General features: G+C 43.9%; 1 long non-coding RNA gene across 1 annotated transcript in view; it reads right to left on the reverse strand.

Annotated features, from left to right (window-relative positions):
* Positions 1 to 12,554, reverse strand: part of LOC121136924 — a 30,663-nt gene extending 18,109 nt beyond the window's left edge. The window contains exon 1 of the long non-coding RNA XR_005874109.1: positions 12,469 to 12,554. This is a non-coding gene — a long non-coding RNA (uncharacterized LOC121136924). The remainder of the gene's footprint in view (positions 1 to 12,468) is intronic.
* Positions 12,555 to 15,765: the final 3,211 nt, after the last annotated feature.

Genomic DNA, 15,765 nt, shown 5'->3' on the forward strand with positions numbered 1-15,765 from the left:
ACCCCAAAAAAATGGGACGTGTTTAAGTTCATGTTATTAAGAGCAATGGTTAACTCTACGGGTTAGCCTGAATAGGCATGAAGCCCAGATACTTAATCATTATTCTGTTTAGTCAGGCACTACTTAAATGAAATTAGCATTGAGGTCAGTAGATTTTGGCTGGAGCAGATTACCCTCCATAGGGGGAGTGGTGCCCATCTAAGCAGTGGGAAGGCAGAAAAGACAAAGAGTGGCCTCCTCTGAAGAAGAGGAGGTTGCCAGCAGACTGCCTTTGTGCTTGATCTGCGCGTCTGTCCCCATCCACCCTCCAACACGCCTCCAGCCTGTCAGCTTACTGTGAATGACAAGAGGTTCCAGGCCAGGCAAGGCTGCAGGCAGCAGAGGTATCAGAAGTAGTAGAGATATCAGAAGTTGCTAGTTCTTTCTGGAGTGGGGCCAGGAATGCTGAGATGAGGACAGGGTATTTTTAGGGTGATGGAAATAGTCTATATTATGCTTTAATTGTGGATTCATGAATCCAAGGAAGAACACAGCACCGAACCTCTATGTAAAATAAGGACACAAGTTGATAGTCATGCATCAGTACCGGCTCACCAGCCACAAGCACATGGGCACATCCATTACTAAGAGGAGGAACAAGTGGGAAGAGGTGGACAGGGCATTTCTGCTCAGTTTTCTGCTCAACTAAAATTTCCTGAATTTTTTTCAAAAACGAAAGAGAAAATTATAGAACAGTCATTACTTACTTTGGTCCTTTTTATATACTGCCTCTTGAAAAGTGGTACTTCTTGAGTTATGGGAGCAAAAGTTAACTAAAGGGCTAGTGAGGTGAGAACATGGTGAAGCCTGCTTCATATTAAAAGAAAAGAACTTGCAACTGGGAATTCTATTCAGCCATCAGAATGGGCCCAGAATCTTACATAGATTAAAATCTGGGTTTATATTTTCTCAGAGCTAGAAATAGCAAAACTTCAAGGGTTGTTATGCCAATTAAATGAGAGAATGCATGAAAAAAAGAAAAGAAAACCCCAACCAACCACACAGCCTGACAGATGAGTATACAGGACATGTCTAAGGAGTGGGGGCAGGGACAAACTCAGAAGTGGGGGCATATGAGGGTTACTGCAGACTTTCAGTATCCAGTTACTGTCATTAGAACCTCCACCTCATACTCTAGAGTCAAGTACGACCCTACAGGTTGAGAAAAGTGACAGTAAATTAACCTCCAGTGGCAGGTGAACCCTGCTGAAATTTTTCCCTTTTCATAACAAAGACGGGGAGAATCAAAGCCTCCACAAAAAGGAAAATGAAATAAGGGGGATGTGGATGAGTGCCTCAGTTTCCAACTTCACCTTAAACAGCTGCAAAGAGGAGCTAAAGCCCAACCCAAACCGGGTGCTTTAGAAAGGATTACTATGTCAGCAGAGTTTTACTTGATTCCTTCACCACTTATCTTCTTCCCTGATGTTCAGCTGTGTCAAACAGTAGTGGAGCAGCCAGGTAGATGCCCCAGTTTCCTCGACAAAGGCAAAGGCACTTTAATTGTCTTAAACAGAGTCTTGTGCTCCGGATCCACTGGCGGCCCTCTATTTTAAGCAGCTCCCCTTATTATTCTGTTTCAGAAACTTTTGCAAAGCTCTGATTTTGCCCGGATGCCAAACTATAGGAAGCCATATGACTGGGAATTGAATCTACAGCATCAGGTTTTGTATTTAAAATGCTGCTGAGGACTTGGCGTCTTAGTAGAGGAAGCTTGGAAGTGCATTACCTCATTTGACTGGGGACAGAGCTGGGAGTGATTTGTTCTGATCCCCTTGTGACGATGTCTTAGGGGAGGGTTTGAACACTGACCCAGGTGACTTCAGACATTGCAGCTCTATTTTATTTTTTTAGAGAGAGAGCGCCTCATGCATCAAACTTGTATGCAGTTAAGGATGTATTGCCAGAGCTTTTTGTCGTGACCACAGGCTTCCCAACAATGACACAGACATTTATTATTGATTACAAAAGTTCAGTTGATAGATTAGGTTTGTTTTTAACTAGCTCTTATAACTTAAATTAACCCATTCCTTAATTTTCTTTCCGCCTCATGGCTTTATTACCTTTACTGTGTACTGCCCATGTTGCTTCCTGTGAGTCCTGATGTCTCCTTGAGACTCTGCCCTTCTTCTTCCCAGAATTCTCTCTGCTCCAAAAGTCCTGCCCAACTATTGGCCATTTAGCTTTTTATTAAACTAATCACAGTGAAATATATTCATACGGTGTAGAAGAATATTCTGCAACATGGATGACCTTGAACTTCTGATCCTCCTGACTCCACCTCCCAAATACTGGGATTCCAGGCATAAACCACTATACTCTTCTAGTGACTTCACTTTCAGCTACATCATTTTTGGGTTCCTGAATCCCAGTACCCTAGTAGTCCTATTACAGAGATGAATGTGAGTTTAATGGAAAGAATTGGCTTATAGGGAACCCCTTATTTGTTCAAAACCATCTAGAGCACCAAAGAATCCCGGTTCGTGAAACTGAAATTTCTATGCCCATCTACCTTCCACAACTGCCTGGTGACAACTGTGAAACTGCATTTCCAGTACCCCTTCTTCCCAGCATGAAGGACATGTGTTCCCCCACTTGGCTCAGCTGCACAGGCTCACATCTGTTGTTTTAAATCTTCCCTTTTCCCGTTTGGCTCTATATTTCCACTCACCTTCCCCTCCAAGCCTAATAAATCACTAAACTATCTGTGGAGGCTCAAAGAATCAGTTTCTTGAAGTTAGAAGTTTCTCATGCAGAGAAGCATTAAGCACTATCCAATCACAAATATCAGTACTTTGCCTGTTTCACACAGGAGACAGCTCCAAAGTCAGGTTCTCCATGTTGCTCACTTTTGAATATTTCATTTACAACTGACATCTGCTGCCCTGGATCCTTCTTCAAGGGACAACTGTATGCCTTTATATATTCAGACCCTCAGAAGTCTAGGAAACCTAGCTCCTAACAATGACCTCTGAATTTCCACCAGCCTCTATATCAGACTCTGCTTCCCACAACTGGCTATGCTGAAATACATCCCATCCCATGGACTCCACATAGAGCACTGTTACTTCATCAGAAAGAGAGATAGTCTCTCTCCTGACTGAACTTTAATTGCCTCAGCCAATAGAATATGATGAAAGCAGGAGTGACCTTGAGGGTCTGGAGAGATGGCTTTGAGGTTAAGAGCACTGGCTGCTCTTCCAGAGGACCTGGGTTCAGTTCCCAGCACCCAGATGGTAGCTCACAACTGTCTGTAATTCCAGTTCTAGGGGATATCACACTCTCACACAAATACACACACCTAGGCAAAACGCAAATGCACATAAAATAAATAAAAGTTTAAAAAAAGAAGTGACCTTGAAACTAGACCATAAAAATCCCTGCAAACATTTACCTTTCTGGTAGATCCAGGTAGGTTCTAGAGGATCTACCTTCCTTCCACATGAGAAGATGTGACATCCAAGCAGTTCTGTGAAAAGATGTGGAGCCCCCAGCTGAGAACTGGCTCCATGTTGCTAGGTGAGTAAATGTGTGATTTTGTAAACAGATCTTTCCATGGCAGTCCAGCCTTCAGATAGCAGTGTTCTTTCCCACCACACTGCAACTGCACAAGAATGCAAATGAGAACTGCACACGTGGTCCCCTCTTAATCCCTTTTAACAGAGAGGAATAATGTATTACTATTGCTATTTTGAGTCAGTACAGTTTGCATGGATGGAAATCATCTATAAAAATCTACTCTTAAATCCATCCCAGCATTATGAGGGGGTCACCACAATACTGTTAATGTGTCTTTGGGGGAAAAAAAAAAGCATTTCTGAAAAGTTAAGGTCAGAATGGGGAGTGGACTATCCCATTGGAAACATACAGCATTTGCATCAAAGAAACAAAAAAAAAATACTCCTCAGTCCTGTCTAAGGGATTGTCTGAGTGTTCCAAGCTATTGTAAAATCTCCATCCTGTGAATCAAAAACAGTGCCAAAGAGGGTAAGCATTGAGATTTTTTTTCATTAGAAGCATGAATGGTTATAGCATCATTCAGGAATCATGCCAACCCACACTCTATGATTTCCCTTCTGTGTTGAAGAGGAATCCCCAGGCACCTTTGTAGTTGGGATTTTCCTTGGGCCACCAACCAGCTCCGAAATAAAGACACAGAGACTTATAATTAGTTGTGATTGCTCGGCCTTAGCTTAGGCTTGTTCCACTAGCTCTTTTAACTTTTAACCTATTTCTATTCTTCTGCATTTTACCTCGGGGCACTTTATCTTTCTTTCATTCTGTATGCCCGACTTTCCGGCTTCTTCAATGTCTGGCTGTGTGGCCCCTGATGTCTTCCTGGTATCTCTTTCTCTTTCTTCTTCCCTCCAGCCCACTCCCAGCCTAAATTCCTTCTCTTACTTACTCTCCCTGCCCAGAAGTTCTGCCTATACCTCCTCCCTCTCTCTATTGGTTGTTCAGCTTTTTATTTGACCAATCAAATGCCTTATATAATTAAGTGCAACACATCTTTACATAGTTAAACAAATGCAACACATCTTTGCATAGTTAAATATTCCACAACATCTCCTTTATTTGAAAGCAGAAAACAGCTGTTTGAGAAAAGACTCATTTTGAAATATGTTTCTGAGCCAATTTCATCCTTTTGTTTCTGCAATCAATGAAGGCCCACTCAAAATTCCTTAGGTAATTGGTGGTTGTTACAAAAATCAATATGAAAATTAATATGGTGGTTTAATAGGTATAGTTTGGGTTCTAGACTCAAAGATACAAGAGCCAGCATATGCCTTGGTATCCATTGAGTAAATATTTAACATCCATCCCAAGATGCTAATGTCATGTGCTTCCTCTAGGATCTGGCTTCCAGTGGTTAACACACCATTCTCACTTGCTACCCACACACTTGCTGCCATGGTGCTGGGTGGAGGCATTTAGTCCCTGTCCTCTAATCCTGGTGACGAACAGCCCAGAACTAGTTCATAAGACTCTAGCTTTTAGGAGCCTGCCTGGTGAGAGTATTCAATCTGTCCCAGATACAGGTGCTTAGAGGTTGAGTTGGCTACAGAAAACATGAAAATAATAATTGAACTCCCAAGCCTACTTCTTGTGATCACCCTGCCCAGGGGTGAATTGCTCTCACTTCCCTATCTGGTGTACATCATCTTTTGAGACTAGTTTTAGAAGGCATATTCACTTAACTCTCTGCTGCCGCATAAGAGTTTCAGCCTTTTGTTCACGAAGAGCCTTATAACCTGGGATCATGGGAACTGTAGCAGTCTGACTTGGTGGGATGAGAGTCTGCTTGTAATCATCACTGTCCTTATTGCATGAAGCTTTACCAGTAGGCTGTCCAGTTCTTGCCTGCAAAGTGGTAGGGCAGGTCTCACTCTGACATGCCCTGCTAGTAACTCCTATGGAAAGAAGTTCTCTGAAGTAGGAGGTTGGTGTAGCATCTGTGGTTAGCCTATATGATAGAATTTCAATCTGTTGGGCACTTTTAAGGAGGGGAACTTAAGGAAGAGTGTGAGGCCTGCTGGAATGGCATAGTAGATGGGCTCCCTGAAAGGCCTTTCTATGTGGTTCTGGCAGTTAAATAAGACCATGCAAGGTCACTATCCAGAGCCAGATTCCCAATGGTGCCTTGGTAAGAAAACTCCCCGCCTAGAAAGGAAGCTGAATAAAAACAAGCCTTCAGAGGTGCCCAGAAAGATGACAAAAGGACTAGTGACTTTGGTGTTGAAGGATAGTTATTTCACAGATCAAGGTTGCCTACATTAAAGTACCAGTTAGCAAAGAGGATAATATGAACTAAAGGGGTGTTTCAGGAAGTGTGGTCCATGACCCACTCACTATCGGTGGCATCAACTGGGAACTTGTGCACAGAAACCTTTGCTGTTTTAATCAAAGGAGAAATTGGAGCTGTCATTACAGCAGCATTCCCAAGCTACACTGACAGGTTTAAGGAGTCAAGATGAGATCAAAACTAGTGCTTGCAGGAAGTTCATGACGTTTGGGTCCATGGAACCAAAGGAGAGATTCTTGGAGATCTAGGAACCAAGCAAATAATGGAAGGAATAGCAAACATACAAGCAAAACAGAACATCACAGACAAAAAGGACATTTTAAGTGAAATAAAAACAAAACAAAAACAACTATAGCAAAAAACTAGAAATGATCTATGAGGCTGAAAGTCAGGCCTTTAAAAAGATTATTGTTGGGCAGGGAAGATGGCTCAGTGGGTAAAATGCTTGCTGTGCAAAAGCAAAGATCAGAGTTTGATCCCTCAGAATCCATGGGGGAAAAGGCCATGGTACACTTTCATGTGTACCCCTAGTGCTGAGAAGGAAGAAAAAGGCAGCTCTCTGGGCCTACTGACCCACAGTCTAGCTGAAATGGTCAACTCTAGGTTCAGTGAGACAGACACTATGCTTCAAAAATTAAGGTGAGACACAACTGAAGAAAACACCTGACATTAACCTCCGGCCTCCACACCCATGCACTCACATGTATACACAACCAAATACTCATGCATGTGTGCGCACGCGCGCGCGCGCGCACACACACACACACACACACACACACACACACACACACTCCAATATCAATCTATCTCTAGCTATGCAAGTCCAGAGAAAAACAGGGAATGTACAGATATGGAAGGAAAGAAATGCATTTGGAATAGAAAAGGCCTGTGCTCATAAGTCTAACACAAACTAGATGCTCAAAGCAGCCTAACTCACAGTGGCCTCAGAAAATGCTTGTGACAATCCAGTCCAGCTGGCATAGGTTTTAGAACTGTCCCTCTGATAGTCAACATGTGCAGACAGCAGCCATCAGCAGTGCTAATGGCCAGGGTGGCTTGGAACCATGTATTCCCACCTCAGGCTTTTAGCCAACTCACTTATAGACTGGTGATCATCATTTCATTTACCTAGGAAAAAGCAGTCATGGCCTTGCCTTTTATGAGTTGCAATGTTTTTGGGTCACCTGCACTGGTTGTAATGGGGATGTGTTGCAGTAATGAAAAATATAATTCACAGAAGTATTTACAGCATACTATTATATAGATTAAAGGCAATAAAAATGGATACACTGTTTACATTTACACAAGAGAATAATGTTTTGTGAAATGCAGAGGAATGATAAATTAAAAAAATTTCAGAGTAGTTAGCTCTAAGGCCATATGGAGGTGAGTTCAAGGGACTTTGTATCCTCTTGGGTTCTGTTATTGTTTTCCTGCCTCAGGTTTATTTGTTTACATGGCACAGGACACAAACCCAAGCATATAACAAGTCACACTGGTTTTGGCCATTACATTGGCATGCAGAAGTCTTTACAGTGAGTTACTACCTGTCACTTAGTGCCTGAGTGCATTTGGGTGTCTAAGCTAGAGAGAGAGCAGAAGATAAAGCTGTGTCCAATCTCTTATACTTGGCATCTGTGAAGTGGGGATTAAAACATAACTTCCCCTTCCTCATTAGGAGAGTACAAAGGAAATTAGAAAAGCAGCCCTACCTGCCACTACCCAAAGGTCCCTTATGCACCCAGGCAGATCTCCCACCTCCTTCTACTGTGAACCCCTCTGAAGGTTAGCATCTAAACTTTCTCCCCAGTATTAACTGAAACCTACCTCTAGGATTCTTCCAAGACCCTCCTTTTCTGCCACTGTTATTTACTGTGTGTAAGAGTGAACCACAAGATATACAACAAAAGCTACTCTAAGAGTTTTATTACCTGGGTGGTGGTGGTTCATAACTTTAATCCCAGCACTGGGGAGGAAGAGACAGGTGGATCTCTGTGAGTTTGAGGCCAGCCTGGTCTACAAAGCTACACAGAGAAATCCTCTCTTAAAAAAAAAACAAAACAAAACAAAAAACAGAAAGAAAGAAAGAAAAAAGAGTTTTATTAGTAAAGAGTGGGGAAGGAAGAGGGTGTGCGAGCAGGCCTGTCTGGAAGAAATGCTTCAAGAGAGGGAGTGGGGTAGGAGCGTCTGCTTTTAAAGATCTCTCAGCTCCTGTGTGTGTGGGCTTATGCAGTCACGCCACACCTGCACATAGATTACATAAGGCCCTGGGATGACTAGGCATTTTACCAGAATGCTGAAGGTGCATTCACAGCGGACTCCAGTTTGACTCCCTGTCACTCACAAGAACTCTTAAGTTTATAAAAGAGATAAGTTTTAGACACATTAAGAAGCAACCAAGGGGAATTTGAAATCCTGAACTTGTGGTTATGCTAATAGAGTGGTGGAGTGGAGTGTTTAGCACTATGCTAGAATGTGGGTTAATAGCTTATCAGAATTTTATTAGTTAATGTTCAAGTTACAGAGAGGGGGGGATTACCAATTAAACTTTCTAATTCCTCCCTGAAACAAACCTTAAGGCACCTGTTTCCTTTCCATCATCATGGTATCACCTTAACATTTAAGAGACAATCAATAATAAACTTGCTATATTAAAATCTGTTTTGTGAGTCTCCCTTATGAGTCTGAGGGGGTGTGAATATCTCTGGGGAGTTGTTGTTCCTTACCACCTGGGCATGTCTGACAGTCTTTGTGCCCCTGGCTCTGTGGCTAATGGTGGTCCCTATAACAACAGCTGTCCAGCTGAGCAGTTGCAGCACCAATGCTACGATATGCAGCATGGGGGGAACCTTGGTGGATCCCATAGTGGAGGACAAATGTGCCATCAGGCAGAACTTACATGGAAGTTTATTGGGTGAAGGGAGGGGAGTGAAGGGAAAGAGAAGAGAGGAGAGACAGAGAGAGACAGAGACAGAGAGAGAGAGAGAGAGAGAGAGAGAGAGAGAGAGAGAGGGAGAGGGAGAGAGGGAGAGAGAGAGAGAGAGAGAGAGAGAGAGAGAGAGAGAGAGAGAGAGAGAGGTGTCTCCTCAGAGAGACAGCAGAAAGACAGCAGGTGTGGGTGGAACTTGTCTCTTAAAGGACTTAGCACCTGCATACAGAGTCAGGGAACTGCCTGCCATGCATGCAGAGGTGACCACTCTGCCAGGTCCCCAAGGGTGCAGGGCCAGGTTTGAGTTTGCCTGGATGATAACAGTCACCCCCTATAGGTCTCTTCTGTGTTGCACCAAACCTCCCCATGCATCTAGATCTCCCACATCCTTGTCCAGGGTCTAACCTGGTAAGTCTCCCTGGCCCTCCCTGTCCATGCACCATTCCCAACACACCAGATCTAGCTTGGGTCTCACATCCAGTGCCCCAGCCTGGTCTAGCCGCCCCTGCCTCATCTGCAAACAACCTCTAAGCCTTTGCCAGGACCTGCCCTATCTACCCCTAACCCACAGGGCCCTCCCACAACACATCCAGCCTTCTTACCCAGCTAGCTCTACCAGCATATTCCAGGCTTGAATCTGAAGGAACATCCTGGATACTGGCGTAGTCTTCGTCTACCTGACTTCATTCCACCAAAGCCATTTCCAAACCCTAGGTCCCACCTGCTCGATCATCCTTTCTTCTGCCCAACCTGCTGTCCCTATCAGACTTAGAACTAAGAGAGGTTCACATGCCCAGATCTCATTACAAATGTAACAACAGAATGAAAGATCAAGCCAACATCTTCTCTCCAGAACCTACCAGTCCTTAGAAATGTTTACCAATGAGAATTACCCAAAGGAACCAGAGAATTTAAAAGAACAATCATAAACATCAAAGAATCAAAGGAATTTAAAGAAGGCACAAAGAAACATCTCAATGGAACCAAGGAAAATTAACACCTGAATGAGGCCCAACAAAACACAAACAGGAGACTAGTGGAAATGACCAAGACAATCTAGGACTTGATAATGGAATTTAATAAAGAGGTAGAAACACTGAAGAGACTGCAAGTTGAAATTAAGATAGACCTTAAAAAATCAATAGCTCAACTAGAAAATAACATGAATCAAGCAGAAGACAGAAGAGCAGGGCTTGGGGATAAAGTAGAGGACCTAGGTCAAATAAGCAAAGAAAGAAAGGGAAGGGGGAAATGATGTGACTTTATTACAATCCCCCAAATAAAAGAAATAATTAAAAAGTTACAAAGAACAAACGAATATTTTCAAACCTCTGGTGTTATGGAGTTAGAAAATACCGAGAGACATCCTGAACTCTATTGGGTTGTCATTAGCCAAATTTTTTAATTAAGCTGCAGCTGTCCTCAATTCCCTTGAAAGAGAGGCTCAACTTAAAGGGGGGGGAGAGCTTTTAAGAGCAAAGGCTACAATTTATTCTTGCCGACATGCGCTTTTGCAGATGTGTGAGAACATCCTGGTTACTCCTGAATTCCTGGTATTGTTTTAACAGCCTCATGTGGCTCACAGGACTAGGTTGAGACTTAAGATGGAGTCCTCAGCTGCTGCACAGGCATGGTGACACACGCATGTGGTCTGGAGGATCATGAGTCTGAGGCCAGCCCAGGCTATGTAGCAAGAGTCTGTCAGAGAGAAATGAAGTGGAAGAGGAAGAAAAAGCTTCTAACTTCCCCGGTTTCTCTGAACACGTAGACCCAGGAGTGTAGAGAGAGCCCACGATTATTGCGTTTCTGTTGCATCATGGCTATCTAGTTAACTCTCTGATGGACTTCCCATGGTTTAGACTTTCTATCCTCCCCCTGGAACCATTGTTGGAACCGTGACACCTGGACATTGTTATTGCCAATTCATTAAGGGTGTTCCTCATATTCATCTATGAGGAATTGGGAGGAACAAGCAAACAAAGAAAGAGGAAACAGAAAAAGACAGCTGGAGTCAGAGGAGTGCCACCTGCTAGGTTTATTTCCTTCCGAGAGCTTCCAAGGCCATAAGAGCCACAGGGTGGTTCACTTTCCAACTGACTTACTCACCCAAGAACTAAGCAGCAATTTTCTTAAGCAACAAGCAGGTCGTCTTTAGCAATGACACGAAGTTATTAACTTGTGCCCCAAGACCACTTGCCCCACTCCCAAGGATACACTCTGGGAGTCTCAGGGAAAGAAATTATGTTTTCATATTAACACACAAACCAGCAAAAACCCCAGTGTATAGTTTCCTACTAATTCTAGCCAGGAGAGCTAATGAGCAATAATAGTTTGTAAAGCTACAGCTTTTGGGGCAGTATTACTCATCCGGAGCAGCCTATGAAAAAATGTAAACGCTTGAACAAAAGGCACTACAGAGTGGGCAAAACAAACAGGTAAGCAGCCAGCCCAGCAGGGTGGAGATTTTGAAGGAAGTCACAAAAGGCACCCAAATGCATGAGAAGACAAAGACCCAAAGGAAATGGGCGGGCACATTCAAGCAGCCTGCTCTCTGGGACTTCCAGGGGGAAGCAGCCAGGGGTAATAATTAAGAAAGCCTGCACTTGTTGGTTTTTTTAATAATAAATATTTTATGATATGTCATCTGCTTCCGAGAGGAGCCATAACACGACATGGCCACTGCATACTTAGCAGCTGTGGAATGACAAAATGTGGGCTAATTATGCTAAGATAATACAAATTTAGCTACGAAGGCAGTGGAATCTGACAGGCAGTGTCAAGGGCTATGAATTTGGGTTATCCTCAGAACTCCAGGAGGCAGCCGCGTCAGCTCCTTCTGCTCTGGCTTCATGTGCTGGGGCATCTCCCGGAGAGTTCTGAGAAACTAGGTTTCTTTGCTTTGTTTTGTTTTTGTTTCTGGCAAGAACAGCACTTCAGGCCCTTTCAGAAATAAGTGGCTCAGAGCAGTGTCCGAGCCCCTCTTTCTCCATCTCACAGATATTAACCTCAGACTGTCAGTAAGCCTGCATAACTTGACCTCTTGAAGCCAGGGCAATTTCTCTATCTCTTTGAGGCTACGGGTCCTTATTCATTAATTCCCAAATCTTTCGTAGAGCACCTACTGTCTGTCAGGCACTGTACTGGACCTCATGACATTGGAGCTGTGAATACAACAGACTCGAAGCCTCTTGAAGGTCACCTGCACGGGATATTAGGTAAGTCACACCTGTAATGGTTTAGGCAGTGATACATACTGAGGAGAGAAAAGTCAGGGGGATGAGAGGAACAGAGGTGTTGTGTGTTGCATTTTATCTTATATTTATTTTATATGTGCATAGTGTATACCTGTGTGCCCACACAGGTGTAGGTGTACGTGTAGGGGTGTGTGCGCGCACATGCATGTCTATAGGCCTGTGCACATACACTGTACAGCCTGTGTGCTCATCTGTGTGTTCATCTTGCGTGTGCAGCCCATATGTGCTGGCATGTACCCAAGTATATGCCAAAGTAGTAGCTGCCTGCCTAGTGGCCTGTGTGTAACAGGCTTTCGTTTGGGCCACCAACCAGCTTCCAGATCAATACATGGAGACTTATTAGCTTTGAACGCTTAGCCTTAGCTTATGCCCATTTCTGGTGCTTTTTTCCCTTTAACTTATATTAACCCTTTTCATTTATGTTTTGCCTTGGGGCTTCTTACCTTTCTTTCATTCTGTATTTTGTACTCCATGTCTGGTTGGCTGGTAGCTCACTGGCCCTGGGTTTCTCCGTCTCTTTCTCCCCAATTCTCTCTTTCTCTATCCTTCTACTTATTTCCTCTGCCCACCAGCCCTGCCTATCCCTTTACTGCCTAGCTATTGGCCATTCTGCTTTTTATTAGACCAATCAGGTGCCTTAGGTAGGCAAGGCAACACATCTTTACATCGTTAAATAAATGTAGCATAAACAAGTGAAACACATCTTTGCCTAGTTAAAGGAATATTCCACAACACCTATGTGCTGACAAATAAAGCAAGTTTATCTGCCCTCTGCTCCTCTCAATCTCTCCAACCTCCCAGAATCCTGTGACTCTCCTCTTTTCCTGGCACTGGAGCATGAACCTCATACGAGCTCACTGAAGATATTTAAACTCAGACAGCAGGAAGTGAGACATGAACCCTGAGGGTACCCAGGAGCTGAAACTTCAAAGCAGAAAGAAGTTCCACATCTGGTGAGGTGGAGCAAAGAGCCAGGATGAAAGATGGATGTCTGGAGAAGAGTCGAGGAGGGTGAGATTTGATAGGAGAGGAGCCCAGAAGGACCGCGTGATCCAGTAGATCACAGACTTCACTATGATGAGAGGGACATCCAGGAGTGTCTGGGGGCATCATCCAACAGTCTTCCCAATGCTCTGGCTGTCTGTTGTGAGAACAGACAACAAAAGCCAGAAGCAGGGAGCCCGGTTAGGAGGCTCCTGTAGAAGTCCTGGGAGATGTATTGGTATACAGTGGAGATAGCTGCAGATAGCCACACGGAAGCACCTCCAGGGTGTGGCTAAGAGGACTTTTCCATGGTTATGGATCACACCAAGCAGATGCAGGGAGAACTCCAAGACTTCTGACCTGAGCAATTCAAAGATCAGAGTTCACACACACCGCATAGAAAACTAGGACAGGGTACACTGGGGAGAAATTCCAGAGGTTTGGCTTAGGGCGTGCTCAGATGGCTGACCAGATATAGGTGTTAAAGGAGGGGGCAGTTAAACATGACTGTCTGAAACAGAGGAGAGCCTGGGCTCCAGAGAGTAAAGTTGTTGGGGACATAGCTCCATTGGTAGAGTACTTGCCCATCATTTATGAAGCCCTGGGTGTGACCCTCAGCACCACATAAACCAGGCAAGAGTGATACATGCCTGTAATGCCAGCGCTGCGTTTATAGAGGAAGTAGGAAGATGAAAAAGTTGAGGTCATCTTCACTTTCATGTAGCCAGCCTAGGCCACATGAGACCTTATCTTTAAAAAAAGAAACGGTTGCATTAAACATCATTGGCATCTTGTTGGTATTTAAGGTCATGAAGTCAGATGACCTTAGCAGGGAGTGAGTTTAGATAGACAAGAAGAGAAAACAAGCAAGGGTTCCCATGGGTATCATGACACCTGCAACATTTCAATACACACTTGTGTAGAACATCAAAAGATGCCCTCTGCAATGCAGGTGTGATGATACGTACCTTGCCAGGCTATAACACTTTTGGTAGGGAATACAGGCAAAGCACTAAGCTCACACAGCCCAGCATTTAGTGTAAACACTAGGTAAGTTTAAGGTAGTGCAAACTGTCCACCTAAAGGCCGTGGTAATTCTCATTAACCCATGGTAAAAAAGGAATTCTCAACCTTAGGAGCCTGTTGCCTGTTGCAAAGCTGGTGAGTTTTGCAGATGAAATCAGAACCGGCTTTCTAACTCCATGCCCAGGTTTCTACGTGTATCTGCTACATGCCTCATTGCTAATGATCAGGTCACATGCCTCTGTTCAAGGACCTTACTTCACAGTGGGAGAGAAAGGGCAGGAACTTACAAATCCTAAGATTTAAATAGGACTCCGTAATGGGGGACTTGTAGGCACAGTGTGCTGCCAGTCCTGGCTGTAGGAACCTGTGGTCCCTGCTTCATGATAGGGCTGTGGGCTGGGGTTCAGGCAATGCTACTTTCTTGGTGTGGAGCTCATGGTTATTTATGCAGAGATTTCCCTCCCCAGTGCCTAGGCACCTGAGCACTGACTCAGGCACGGCTCGCTGTGCTGGCCTGGAATTTGACATGTGGACCCACAAACAACAGCTACTTAACCAACACCTGCTTCGGGCAAGTTGAAAATCCTTCTCTTTGTGAGCAGAGAATTCCTTGGGAACCTAGTATGGAAAAGAGTACAGAGGAAAACTTTTCCCTTTCTTCTAGGAACAGCATTATTCTGACTTAAGGTGAGTAAAGTTGATTAAAGCAACTTGTATTAGTTACTTTAATTCATTGTTGTGCTCAATAGCCCACAAAATCAACTAGGGAAGAAAGTGTTTTGTTGTTGTTGTTGTTTCGGTTTTATCCTCAGAGCAAGGAGATATAGTCCAGCATGATGGCAGGCGTGTGAGGTAGCTGGACACCACTGTGTTCACAGTCAGGAAGTGACCAGAGATGATGCACGCCAATGTTCACAGTCAGGAAGTGACCAGAGATGATGCACGCCAATGTTTACAGTCAGGAACTGACCAAGATGCACACCACTTTCTCCTTTTTCTTCAGTCTGGTTCTGCAGCCCAAGGAATGGCACCACCCAAACTTAATGTGGCTTCTTCTCACCTCAGTTAATCAGCCTAGAAACTGCCTCAGACACACCCAGAAGTTTGTCTCCTAGTTGAATCCAGATCTTGTCAAGTTGACACTATTAACACAATCCATGATTAAATGACCCATTTCTCAGTTCCTAAGGCATCTCTCAACATAGTGAAATCACATACCACTGCCAGTTGGAGTGGTGGTGGTGGGGTCATAGGATAGGAATTTATTATTAGTCTCTTCCATCTCATAGAAGAAAAAACTGTAATTCAGAAATATCCTGAGATTCATCATTGGCCCACAGCTGGGAAATCATGGTGCCAGAGTCTGGACCCAGACTTCCAGATCTCACAGACCATCAAGTACTGCAGTTACGTGAAATGGCTTTCAGTTAGCAACATACTAAACCAACTTCTGATTCTACTGTGCCAGTATGTGGTTCAGGGACGGAAACTCACTCAGGATGAAGACATCTTTAATAAAAGCTTTTCTCCTCCAACGTAACAAATGATTTTGAAGCTATGACCAACGTGAGCGAGAGTATGTGACGTTCCTGTTTCCCAGCCTGTGTCACTTCATTAGGTATAACCCTTTCCAGGTTCACACATTTACCTACCACTTTCATTATTTCATTTTTGTTTGTAGCTGAGTAATATTCCATTGTGTATATGTGTCACATGTTCCATACCCATTC

Source organism: Mesocricetus auratus, unplaced genomic scaffold (assembly GCF_017639785.1).
Source record: "Mesocricetus auratus isolate SY011 unplaced genomic scaffold, BCM_Maur_2.0 Super-Scaffold_100676, whole genome shotgun sequence".
NCBI lineage: Eukaryota > Metazoa > Chordata > Mammalia > Rodentia > Cricetidae > Mesocricetus > Mesocricetus auratus.